The sequence below is a fragment of the Hyaena hyaena genome, unplaced genomic scaffold (genome assembly GCF_003009895.1).
Source record: "Hyaena hyaena isolate Hyena2069 unplaced genomic scaffold, ASM300989v1 scaffold_111, whole genome shotgun sequence".
Lineage (NCBI taxonomy): Eukaryota > Metazoa > Chordata > Mammalia > Carnivora > Hyaenidae > Hyaena > Hyaena hyaena.
In genome coordinates, this window is record NW_024080743.1 from 1813784 (window position 1) to 1827422 (window position 13639).

Genomic DNA, 13639 nt, shown 5'->3' on the forward strand with positions numbered 1-13639 from the left:
CCAATGCCCACAGCATAATTGTTGGAACCAGGATCTGACCTAGATTCATCTGGTTATAAAGCCTCTAATCTTTCCAGTAAGATAGCAGACTCTATATCTACACTGCTCTTTCTGTTTTATTAGTGATCTGGTGTGCTCCAATAAATAGAAATGCTTCTCAGAAACAATTTGACTTTCAATCCTGGGAAAAGGAATTTATGTCAGTAATTAGCAAATATAAGAATATCCTATATAGCATTGTCAGAATTGCAGATTTTACAAGGTATAGAAGAAAGCCTGGTTCACACCAACTTTGATTACGTTTTCCTCTTGATTGTTTCTGTAGGGCAGCAACAAAGGGAGGAATAGGACTTCATTGACAGTGTATGTTGACCCAGTAAAATAGTCCTGACTTACTTTACTGAAAACTTGTTACTGACAAGGGTGATTTTAGGGTTTGTTGTTGTTACCTAATGTCATTTTGGAATGCTGACTGGTTCGTGGGGACTCGTGTTAAGAATATGAATCAAATGTGGGGCGCCTGGGTGGCTTAGTCGGTTAAGCGTCTGGCTTTCGCTTAGGTCATGATCTCGCGGTTTGTGGGTTCGAGCCCCGCGTCGGGCTCTGTGCTGACTGCCAGCTCAGAGCCTGGAGCCTGTTTCAGAGTCTGTGTCTCCCTCTCTCTCTGACCCTCCCCTGCTCACGCTGTCTCTCTCTCTCTTAGAAATAAATAAAAATATTAAAAAAAAAAAAAGAATATGAATCAAATGTGCCATGGCAAATTCCAGCCTATGATAACGGATGTATTCTAATTTTCTATGCATGTGGAAGAGTGCTTGTAACAGATATAAAGGCTCAAGGGTGCCATCAGTTAAACCTCTTAGCATGAAGTGATATTACTGTCTCTGTAGAAATCAATTTGTAGGGAGAGTAAATGAATCTGACTTACCAGCTCCCAAAGCATCTCACAGTAAGTAAGCTTTAGTGGTAACAGCATTTAAATTAAAAAGTTGTAATTAATATTCATCTATTTAAATTAATATATCCCTAGTAGGTTTATAATATGTCCTTTAATAAATGTCAGAAATTATGTGAAAATAATTTATTTAGTATGTATGTCAAAAGGAAAACATTTTCAAAAAGCAAAAATGATTGTACTCTTGATTTGATTCTAATTCTATTACACCATTTATCATTTTTAAGTTTTCTGATTTTAGAGGTAATTCATCATCATTTCCTATTAGCCCTCGTTATATCTGAGAGTTCTAATTATGTGTGAACAGAAAGAGCACTTGAATGTGGGGGAAGGAATGCATTCTGAGGGTTGTCCACAGATCCAATCTCCCCACATTCTGAGACCACTCAGAAGTTGGCCACAGGGCTCAGCAGAACTTGGACTTTGAGGTGGAGGTGTGGCAGACCTCTGTGAGCCATGGGATGAGCATGTCATACCCACCTGCAGTAGCCAACCCCTTCACATGGCAGAGGCATGGCAGCCAGTGGCACTGGGCCTATACCATCTGCATTGGGACTGTGCTGGTGCTGGGATGTGAATCCTGCATTGCCTTTCTCTTCATTGGCCTCTGGCCAGTGGCCACACTTTCCACCAAGGGCAGTTCTGCTCAACCAGCCAACACCACTAAGAGCTGGGGGAAGAAACTGTTGCAGCCAGCCCTCAAACTCTTCTTTCAGTCAATATTCTGTTTAGCAGGGTTCCTGGTTAAAGTGAAAGGGGAAAATGCAGCCTGAGAGGATGCTGTCATCTTTGTTATAGCGTCGCACTCCATTTTCTTTGACCCAATTGCCTGTGTGGTGGCAGGGTTACCCTTGGTGGACTTGCCAAGTCAAAATACACAGATTCCAGTGGCTGGAAAACTCCTAATATCAACACAGCCTCTGCTTGTGACCCGATAGGATCCCAATTCCAAGAAGAATACTTGGAATGAAATCCTAAAGCTACTGACATCTGAAAGGAAGTAGCCATGGATCCTGATTTCTTGGAAGGAATGTGTACCAACTGCACCTGCCTGGTCACTTTTAAACTAGGGGACTTCTTTCTGGGTGTTTCTGAGCAGCCAGTGCTACCTAGGTACCCAAACACACTGGACACAGTGACCTAGATCTAGCAGGGATTTACAGGTATTTAGGTCTATATACTGACCTTGAGTCAACTCTTCACCAGAGAAGAAGTGGAGTTTATGCCTATTTATATACCAAATAATCAAGAAAAAAGATGACATGTCCCTTTTGCTGATATAGTGAGGATCAAAGTGGCAAATGCTCTGAGTGTCTATGACAGACCACAGTTATGAAGACTGGAGACTAACGTTTTTCACAGGTAACCTTTAACTACCCATGGAAGCTAGTTTGGTGGAATTCATAGAAATTAACCAGAAATAGAAGTGAGACTGGGATAATATTCTTTAGCATCTGGACAAATATACTGCAATTGCAGTTGCCTCTAATGGAGGGAAGATAGGACTTGAAGAGTTTGCAAATTATTTAAAAATTCTAATTTCAGAGCCCTTGGAACAACTTTTTGCCTCCTTTGGCAGGAATAATGATGGTAGCATAAAAATCAGAGAATATGTGATAGGACTGACTGCCCTGTGCAATCCTATCAACACTGAAAAGGTTCTGCAAATGTCATTTAAGCTTTTTGATCTTGATGAGGATGGTTTCATAACACAGCAAGAGTTAGCTGCTATACTTTGGGCAACCTTTAGAGTGCCAGATCTTGATGTTTCCAGACTCTTTCAGGAAATAGATAGACAAAATTCAGAGTACATATTGTATAAGAACTTTAAGAAATTTGCCTGAAGCATTCAGCATATAACAAGTTATTTAAGTCATACTTGGACCTCGAGGCAGCCTATATATATTCATTAGCACATCAAGTATGAGTTTAATTGCTGTATTCAAATGTTAAAGTCAGCCCTGAAAATTCTGAAGTTACTTTCCAGATAGAAACTATGATTGAAATAAAATTATCCTTTGAGGAAAAACACTATAGTTTTTTTACTTTCAGCACTTAACTATGCTATGTCTAATGTGCTTGAGAAATATATAATTCAATTAGATCTTATAGTACCTATGTTGCTTAATATATGTTTGTTTCAGTGTGACTAAAGATAGAGTAAGAGATCTACTCATAAGGGAAGCTAAGATGGCAACATAGTAGGAGGACCCCTCGGCTTGCCTCATCCCATGAACACACTTAGATAACTATCAAATCATTCTGAATACCCAAGAAATCAACCTGAGAAAGGAAAGGACAAACTGCACAACTAGAGGGAGATAAGAGGCGTCACTGAGGAAGGTAGGAAGTGCAGAGACCGAGACCTGCTTTGGGGGAGAAATGGATCAGTAGTGCTGCAGAGTGGAGGGAGCTGTGGTCACAGAGAAAGGTGAGTGAGAGTGGAGCACACAAGGGAGCACACAAGGAGAGCACTTCCATAAAGCCATTGGTTGAGAAGATAAGAGGAGCTGATCTTCATGAGTTTTTGCAACCTTTGGGGCTCAAAGACTGGGGTTTTAGGTTAGGTGGTATTGGCTAGGATAGAGCCCTGAGGGCACTGCTCTACTGAAGACAAGACATGTGAGCAATCCTGGGGCAGATGGCCCTAATGTGAGGATCACCTAAGCACATGGGGAGAGACTGTTTGCTTTGCTTGGAGTACATCTGTGAGAGGTGGCATTTGCAGAGTTGCCTCTCTGAGGACAAAAGAGCTGGCAGGCACCATTTCCTTCTCCCTCCCCTTAGCATAGGCACAGAAACACCTGGTGAAGGTGCCTAACCCAGACATTGGTTGTTTAGCCCCTGCTTTGCTCCAAATCCCTTGCCTCTGTGCTCTGGTGTTACTGCCCTTCTCCGTCCAGCATGGCAAATCCCTCCCACAGAAAACCAGCACAAACCCCCTGCACAGCAAGTCCCTAAGGTTTGGAGTTTAAAAGTCAGCAGGCTTGGCTGCGATAGAGCCCAAAGGGCACTGCTCTGCACCAGGAAGTAAAGCAACCTAGAGACAGATTGCGTGAAAACAGCTATTTGAAAAACGCCTGAGATGGATGAGAAAATTATTCTTTTTTTTTCAATATTTTTATTTATTTCCAGGAGAAAGAGAGAGACAGCGTGAGCAGGGGAGGGTCAGAGAGAGAGGGAGACACAGACTCTGAAATAGGCTCCAGGTTCTGAGTTGGCAGTCAGCACAGAGCCCGACGCGGGGCTCGAACCCACGAACCGTGAGATCATGAAAGTCGGACGCTTAACCGACTAAGCCACCCAGGCGCCCCGAGGGAAAATTATTCTATCTTCTGGGGGGGAGGTGCTTCCCTAAGAGCAGCAAGCATGGAGACCCCTGTCTGGGGACAAAGGAACTGGCTACTGCCATTTCCTTCCCCCACCCCTCAGCATAAATCCAACTTCAGTAAGTAGCATAGCACAGTGGCTGCCTAACCTACTTACACCAAGTCTCACTGCTCTGCACTTTGCTGGTGCTGCTTTTCTTGGGCAGATGTGCCAAGAACCAGCGCAGTGGGCCTCTTCCCTAGTAGATCAGCACAAACCCCACATGCATGATGTCAACCAACCATAGAGTTCTACAAGGCTTCATTTCTCGTGGAAGTAGTATCAGGTCTTATCTAACAAGCAGACCAGAGTACATCTAATTAAAACACAATACACTCTGGCTAAGGTCCAAATGCTACCCTTTGACCTGAGGGATAAAGCAGCCAAAACATAGTAGCAGAGTGTATACAGCACACACCAGAGACACTCCCTGAAGTGCCAGGCCCTGGACACTATATGACCTCTTCTTCATAAAGCAATTACTTTCTGGAGTAGGAAACACAACGGGGTTTTCTAACTCATAGAAAAAGATACAGACCTAGACAAAATGCCAAGATGGAGAAGTTTATCTCAAAAGAAAGAACAAGAAAAAGCCATAGCTAAGGATCTAATCGAAACAGATATAAGTACTAGGACTGACAGAGAATTAAAGCAACAATCAGAAGGATACTTGCTGGGCTTGAGAAAAGCATGGAAGACATAAGGGAGACTTACCACAGAGATAGAAGAGTTAAAAAACAATCAGTCAGAAATGAAAAATACAATAACAGAGATGCAAAACAGACTGGCTGAAATAAGCAGAGAAATGAATAAGTGACATAGAATATAGAATAATGGAAAATAATGAAGCTGAACAAAAGAGAAAAAACTATGGGTCATGAAAGTAGTCTTAGGGAACTCAATGAGTCCATCAAACATAATAACATTTCTATTATAGGAGTTCCAGAAGAAGAGAGAAAAGGGGGCAGAAGGTTTACTTGAGGAAATAATAGCTGAAAACTTCCCTAATCTGGGGAAGGAAACAGACACCCAATTTTCAGGAGGCATAGAGAACTCCCATCAAAATAAGCAAAAGCAGGGCAACACCAAGACATACTGGGGTAAATTTGCAAAAATATATTGATAAAGAAAAAAATCCTAATAGCAGCAAGATAAAAGAAGTCCCTAACTTACAAAGAAAGACCAGTAAAGCTAATTGCAGATCTCTCTACAGAAACTTGGCAAGCCAGAGAGTGGCAGGATATATTCAACATGCTGAATGGGAAAAAAAAATTATCAGCCAAGAATATTCTATCCAAGAAGGCTAGCATTCAGAATAGAAGGACAGGAGTCTCTCAGGGCATCTCGATGACTCAGTTGGTTAAACGGTTAAGCATCTGACTTCACTCAGGTCATAATCTCATGGTTCGTGAGTTCCAGCATCACGACAAGATCTGTGCAGACAGCTCAGAGCCTGGAGCTTACTCTGTATTCTATGTCTGCCTCTCTCTTTTCCTTCCCCTGCTGGTTCCCTGTCTCTCTCGAAAATAAATATTTAAAAAATTAAATAAAAAGAATTTCTCACACAAACAAAAATTAAAGGAGTTCATGACCACTAAACCAACCCTGCAAGAAATATCTAAGGGGACACTTTGAGTGGGAGAGAAAGACCAAGAGTGACAAAAACTAGAAAGGAACAGAGAAAATATCTGAAAACAATGACAAAACAAGTAATAAAATGGCACTAAATACATATCTATCAATAATTACTCTGAATGTAATATACTAAATGCTCCAATGAAAAGACATAGGTGTTAGAATGGACAAAAAACAAGTCCCATATATATGCTACCTACAAGAGACTCATTTTTTTACTGTTTATTCATTTTTTGAGAGAGAAAGGGAGGGAGGGAAAGAGAGAGAGAGTGAGAGAGAATGAGTGGGGGAGGGACAGACAGAGAGGAAGACACAGAATCTGAGCAGGCTCCAGGCTCTATCAGCATAGAGTCAGACATGGGGCTCAAACCCACAAACTGTGAGATCATGACCTGAGCTGAAGTCAGATGCTTAACCCACTGAGCCACCCAGGACCCAGGAACCCCAGAGACTTATTTTATTTTATTTTGTTTGTTTGTTTAATCATTTTGAGAGAGTAAAAGAGAGAACATGAGCAGGGAAGGGGCAGAGGGGGGAGAGAGTGAGAGAGAGAGAGAGAACCCAAGCAAGCTCTGCACTGTCAACACAGAGCCCAACATGGGGCTTAAGCCCATGAACCATGAGATCATGACCAGAGCCAAAACTAAGAGTTGGATGATTAATGGATGGAGCCACCCAGGTAGATGCAAAGAAATTGAAGCAGTAATGAAAAATCTCCCCAAAACAAAAGTCCAGGGATAAATGGCTTCACAGGGGAATTCTCCAAAACATTTAAAAACAGCTAATACCTAGTGTTCTCAGTTTGTTCCAAAAAATATAAATGGAAGGAAAACTTCTAAACTCATTCTCTGAGGCCAGTATTACCCAGATTCCAAAACCAGACAAAGACTCAAATTAAAAAGAGAACTACAGGCCAATATACCTGATGAACATGGATGCAAAAATTATCAACAAAATACTAGCAAATCGAATTCAACAGCACATTCAAAGAATCATCCACCATGATCAAGTGGTCTGCAAGGTGGTTCAATATTCTCAAATCAATTAATTTGATCCACCACATTAATAAAATAAAGGATAAGAACCATATGATCCTCTCAATAGATGCAGAAAAAGCATCTGACAAAGTACAACATTCATTCATAATAAAAACCTTCTACAAAGTAGGGATAGAGGGAACATACTTCAACATAAATCCTAGCCTCAGCAATCAGACAACAAAAAGAAATAAAAGGCATCCAAATCAGCAAGGAAGAAGTGGAACGTTCACTGTTTGTAGATGACATGATACACTATATAGAAAACCCAAAATAACCCACCAAAAAATTCCTAGAACTGATCCACAAATTCAGTAAAGTCATGGGATACAAAATCAACATACAGAAATCTGTTGCATTTCTTTTTTAAAAAAATTTTAAGTTTGTTCATTTTGAGAGAGAGAGAGCAAGCGAGCAAGCAAGCACAAGTTGGGTAGGGCAGAAAGAGGAGAAAGAATTCCAAGCAGGTCCCATGCTATCAGCCCAGAGCCTGATTCAGGGCTTGAACTCACAAATCCTGAGCCAAGATCAAGAGTTGGGTGCTTAACCAACTCAGCCACCCAGGTGCCCCAAATCTGTTGGATTTCTATACATTAATAATGAAGCATCAGAAAGAGACATCAAGGAATCTATCCCACTTACAATTGCACCAAAACCCATGATATCTAGAAATAAATTTAACCAAAAAAGATAAAAGTTCTGTACTCTGAAAACTATAAAACACTCATGAAAGAAATTGAAGATGACACAAAGAAATGGAAAAACATTCCATGCTCATAGATTGGAAGAATAAATATTGTTAAAATGTCAATACTACCCAAAGCAATCTACACAGTTAATGTAATCCTTATCAAAATTCCACCAGCATGTTTTTACAGAGATAGAACAAACAATTCTAAAATGTGTATGGGACCACAAAGACCCTGAACAGCAAAAGAAATCTTGAAAATGAAAAGCAAAGCTAGAGGCATCAGACTTCAAGGTATATTATAAAGCTTTAGTCATCAAGACTAAAGTATGGTACTGGCACAAAAAAAGACATAGATCAAGAGAGCAGAATAGAAAACCCAGAAATGAACCCAAACTATATGGTCAACTAATCTTTGACAAAGCAGGAAAGAATATCCAATGGGAAAAAAAAGACAGTCTCTTCAACAAATGGTGTTGGGAAAACTGGTCAGCAACATGCAAAAGAATGAAACTGGAACACTTTCTTACACCATGCAGAAAAATAAATTCAAAATGGATTAAAGACACAAATGTGAGACAGAAGACGATCACAATCCTAGAGGAGAACCTCTTTGGTTATACTGGCTAAACCAACTTCTTAACAGATAGGTTTCCTGAGGAAACAAAAACAAAATGAACTATTGAGATGTCATCAAAATAAAAAGCTTCTGCACCGTGAAGGAAACAATCAACAAAACTAAAAGGCAACTGATGGAATGGGAGAAGATATTTGCAAATGACATATCTGATAAAGGGTTAGTATCCAAATTACATAAAGAACTTATAAAATTGAACACTCAAAAAACAAATAATCCAGTTAGAAAATGGACAAAAGACATGAATAGATGTTTTTCTAAAGAAAGCATACAGATGGCTAACAGACACATGAAAAGATGCTCAACATCACTCATCATGGAAATATAGATCAAAACCACAATGAGATACCACCTCACACCAGTCAGAATGGCTAAAATCAACAACAGAGGAAACAACAGATGTTGGCGAGGATGCAGAGAAAAGGAAGCCTCTTGTACCGTTAGGAATTTAAACTGGTACAGCCATTCTGGAGAATAGTTGGGAGGTTCCTCAAAAGGTTAAAAATAGAACTACCCTATGATCCAGCAATTGCACTATTAAGTATTTACTCAAAGGATACAAAAATACTTATTTGAAGGAATACATGCACCCAGATGTTTATAGCAGCATTATTGGCAATAAAGTATATATAATGTAATATAACATATATACATTAACTATAGACAACAAACTGAGGGTTATGGAGGGGAGCAGGCAGAGGGATGGGTTAAATAGGTGATAGGAATTATGAGGGCACTGTTGTGATGAGCACTGTGTGTTGTATATAAGTGATGAATCACTAAATTCTACACCTGAAACTAATATTACACTGTATGTTAACTGGAATTTAAATACAAACTTAAAATAGTAAGATAAGAAAAGAGAGATCTATTCATAAATGTTGTTCACTTTGTTCTAGTGAATGCCTTCATTTTGTTTAGTGCTAAAGTAAGGCCAGAGGAGCATTAATAGCTCATTACCTGTACTTCATTTTTGCAGAGAAAAAATCTCATTAAGAGCTCCACTGGTAATAAATAAGTACACTAAATTATCATTTTTATTGTCTCCAAGAAGGATCTTCTGGATAAATGCTTCTTTGTTCTTTCTCAAAATAGTCCAAATATTGTTATTCTTACAAGGCAGAATAAAAACAAATATCAGGAAGATATAGTGTTGGGAATAACATTGAAAAGATTATAAACGGTATAATGGCTGCTATTTAAAATTGTTTTTTTTCTAGATATGAAAGTGATTATTTAGAATTAGTAAAGAAATTACAACAAGCTACAATTTCTGGAAACCTCACTAATATCACCAACATAAGATATAAACACAAGAATTCTGATAAATTCTATTTTGTTTGAGTCTCATCAAAGGGGAAATTTGTGTTTATAATTGCATAGTCTGCATTATTGAGAATACTCCTTTTATTGTGACTAGGCACAGATGAGAACTGGAGCCTCTACTTAATCTTGTAGAGCTCCTTACTATCCATTTACATCTAGTACCCTTTGCTGTAAGACATCTTCACATGTGATATGATGTGACCGTGGGCCCTATCCCTTCATGTCACTATGCAGGATGATTCAGTGAAGAATTCCTAGAAACAATTCCTGGCCCAGAACAGGGAGCAACAATTATCTACATGTAGAAATGGCTGTGAACCAATAAATATCCCTTGGTAGCCCAAACTACTGTATCCTTAACTTAGTTTCATTGAGGTCATATCCCAAAAATGTAGCCACTTGGTGCCACCATACAGGAATATTGATATTTTGAGAAGAAAGTAAGAGGAGATGAGTGAGGGGAAGGTGAGCAGAAGAGGAAAGCTTAAGGAAAGGGAAAGAAAAAAGTTAAATATTGTTATTTTTTTTTAAGTTTATCTTGAGAGAGAGAGAAAGAGCAGGAGAGGGGTAGAGAGAGAGAAACAGAATCCCAAGCAGGCTCTGCACTGTTAGCGAGAAGCCCAACATGGGGTTAAACCAAAGAACCGTGAGATCATGACCTGAGCTGAGATCAAGAGTAGGACACTTAACCCACTAAGCCACCCAGGTACCCCTAAATATTGGTTTGAGATCATTTCCATGCATTTCTTAATGCAAAATGGAGATGGATAAATGATATTTTATAATCTTCACTGTCTTAATTCAGGATGCTGTAACAAAAATACTATGAGTGGATTAAACAACCAACATTTATTTCTTATAGTTCTAGATGCTGCAGAGTCTAAGATCAATGGACTGCAGATTTGGTTTCTCAGAAGAGCTTGCTTCCTGGTGTGTAAACAGCTGTCTTCTCCCTGAATCCTCCTGTGGTGAAAGAGGCAAGGGAGTTCCCTGGGGTCTCTTTTATACTGGAACTAGTATCATTCATAAGGACTCTACTCTTATGTCCTAATCACCTCTTAAAGTCTCCAACTCCAAATTCCATAACATTGAGGATTAGATTTCCACATATGAATTTTGGGAGGACACAAACAGTAATTCTGTAGTATCCACCCAACTTGATATTCTCATCATTATAATGCAAAATACCTTAAACTGAATGCCATCTAATTGTTAGTAGTAATATTCACATTATTATGAAACTCTAATAAACTCCTACAGGAACATATTGATAAGTAATTCTGTTAATGTTGTTAGGAACCAGGAGTTTTTCAGTGCAGGAAAAAAAGAAAAAAGAATGGAGTTTAAAAATAAAGTATCTGAAAAATCTCATAATGTTAAATTTGAATCAGATATGGTATAAATTCATCAATTTCTTTAAGTTTAATTTTTTTTTGAGAGAGAGAGAGAGAGAGAGAGAATGTGCTTGAGCTGGAGAGGGGTAGAGGAAGAAAGAGAATCCCAAGCACCCAAGCAGGCTCCAGGCCCACTGCAAAGCCTGATGATGGAGGGCTTGACCTCATGACCATGAGATCATGACCTAAGCCATGAAATGAAGACTCAGATACTTAACTAAGTCATCCAGGTGCCCCAGCAACTTGTTTTTCTTATAAAACTATAAATTGCTTAGAAACAACATGGCCCTTCAATATCAGTGAGCACACTTAGCACCCAGATTGTGGGTTCTACCCATCATTCTGCACTTTGGAGGAACTGTAGTTCTTTGGAGGAATAGCTGAGGTGGGAAGTAAACAAGGTATCTGGTATCTGGTTGTGCCAGAAAGTAAGATACTATCACAGATTAAAGAATGTGTCAAAAGGACACAGGAGCCAATATAAAGGAACTCCCATTGACCAGATAAAGCAGACTGAGCATCAAAAAGAGTAATAAATGCTATCACCCTTGAATTTATAAAAATCAATGGGTTCATGAAGATAACAAAAATGAACTGAACACATTGGAATTAACAAGGATACCAACTTCTTAGTCTGAAAAATAACTTAAATAAGAGAATTAAGCATTTATCCTGCCCTTACAGTGTGAAATGTCTTTCTGGATATCCAATTTCTAACCGATGTTCTTCTTTAAGAAATATTTCCAGAAAATTTCCAGCAAATACATTTAGATTGTGATAAATTATAAAATCATTTTGCAATCCCTAGTTGGTTCAAACAAGAATTATCAAAACTATCAGATGAAATGTATGATACATTTTAGCAACATTAAAAGGATAACCAAACATTATATGCCTCCTGATACCATCAAAACGAATTACCACCTGTGGTAGGTAGGATTATGCCTGCCCCCACCCTCCTGAAAGATGTCCTTGTCCTAATCACAGAACATGGCAAAGGGGAATTAAGGTTGCAAATAGAATTAAGGTTGCTAATTAGCTGACTTTAAAACAGGAAGATTATCCTGGATTATCCAATTGCACTGTGTGTAATCACAAGAGTCCTTAGAAGAGGAAAGAAGGAGGCAGAAGATGTCAGAATAATGCAATGTGAGAAAGACTTAACCTACTGGCTTGAAAAATGGGAGAAAGGAAGCCAATAGCCAAGGAATACGGGCAGCCTTTAGAAGTTGCAAAATCAAGAAAACTCTCCCTTAGAGCATCCCTAAGAGAATGCAGCCCTGCCTAAGCCTTGATTTTAGCCCAGTGAGAAACATGTGGAACTTCCAACCTATAGAACTGAAGGTAAAAAATTTGCATTGCTTTTAAGCCACTAAATTTTTGGAATTAAAGCTGAAGTTGAAAACTAATATACCATCTATTAATTTTTTTTTGCTAAAAAATTGAACCTGAATCTAATTAAGCCTCTGAAACATACATTTTCAGGAAATGTATGGTACACATAGACATAGTAAGTGATCCTACAACAACACAAACAGTAAAATTTTAAATGTGGCATATTCTACAGCTTAGTTGGCCAAGCTTCAGCCACAACATCAATGGCATGAAGATAAAAATGAGAGGGAACTGTTCTAGACTAGAAGAGATTCAGGAGACATAAGAACCAAATGCAACCTCTGAATCATTTGAAAACTGACTCTGTATCCATTTGTACAGTATATTTTTTAGGTCAGTTGAAAATTTATTTTTAAAAAAAATTTTTTTTAATTATTTATTTCTGAGAGACAGAGAGAGACAGCATGAGCAGGGGAGGGTCAGAGAGAGAGGGAGATACAGAATCTGAAACAGGTTCCAGGCTCTGAGCTAGCTGTCAGCACAGAGCCCGACCTGGTGCTCAAACCCACTAACCATGAGATCATGACCTAAGCCAAAGTCAGATGCTTAATGGACTGAGCCACCCAGGCACCCCGGAAAATTTTTATAATGGGCCATATAGTAAATGGAGTTACTATTAATTTGTAAGGAATGTTAGTGGTTATATAATGTGTTTATGTTAGGAAACATCCAATTTTTTTTTTTTAGAGATGCATATTGAAGTATGCTGGAATAAAATTAATGTCTGTGGCTTTACTTTTAAAAATTTTAGAAGGAAGGAAGGAAAGAAGGAAAAAGTTAAGAAAGGACTAAAGAGAAAGAAGACTCGATAAAGCATATATGCCCAATCATGGTAATTGTTGAATTTTGGTAATGTGTAAACTGAGGTTCATTGTATCTCTCTTTATTTTGTATGTTTGAAATGTTTCATATGAAGAGTGCCTGGGTGGCTCAGCTGAACAATCAACTCTTGATACTGGCTCAGGTCATGATCATAGGGTCATGGGATTGAGCCCCTTGTTGGCTATGCACCAGGTATGGAGCCTGCTTTGGATTCTCTCTCCCTCTGGCCCTCTCCTCCCTCATATGTGCTCTCTCTCTAAAAAATAAAAATAAAAAATTTGAAATATATCATATTAAAATATTTCTAAAGAAGGAAAAAATAATGCTCCTAAAAAAATCACTTTTCTTTCATGAAATTGTAGCCCTTGGAAGAGTCTTTTG

General features: G+C 38.8%; 1 pseudogene; it reads left to right on the plus strand.

Moving 5' to 3' along the window:
- Positions 1-913: 913 nt before the first annotated feature.
- On the plus strand, positions 914-2882 carry LOC120234554 (annotated as a pseudogene).
- Positions 2883-13639: the final 10757 nt, after the last annotated feature.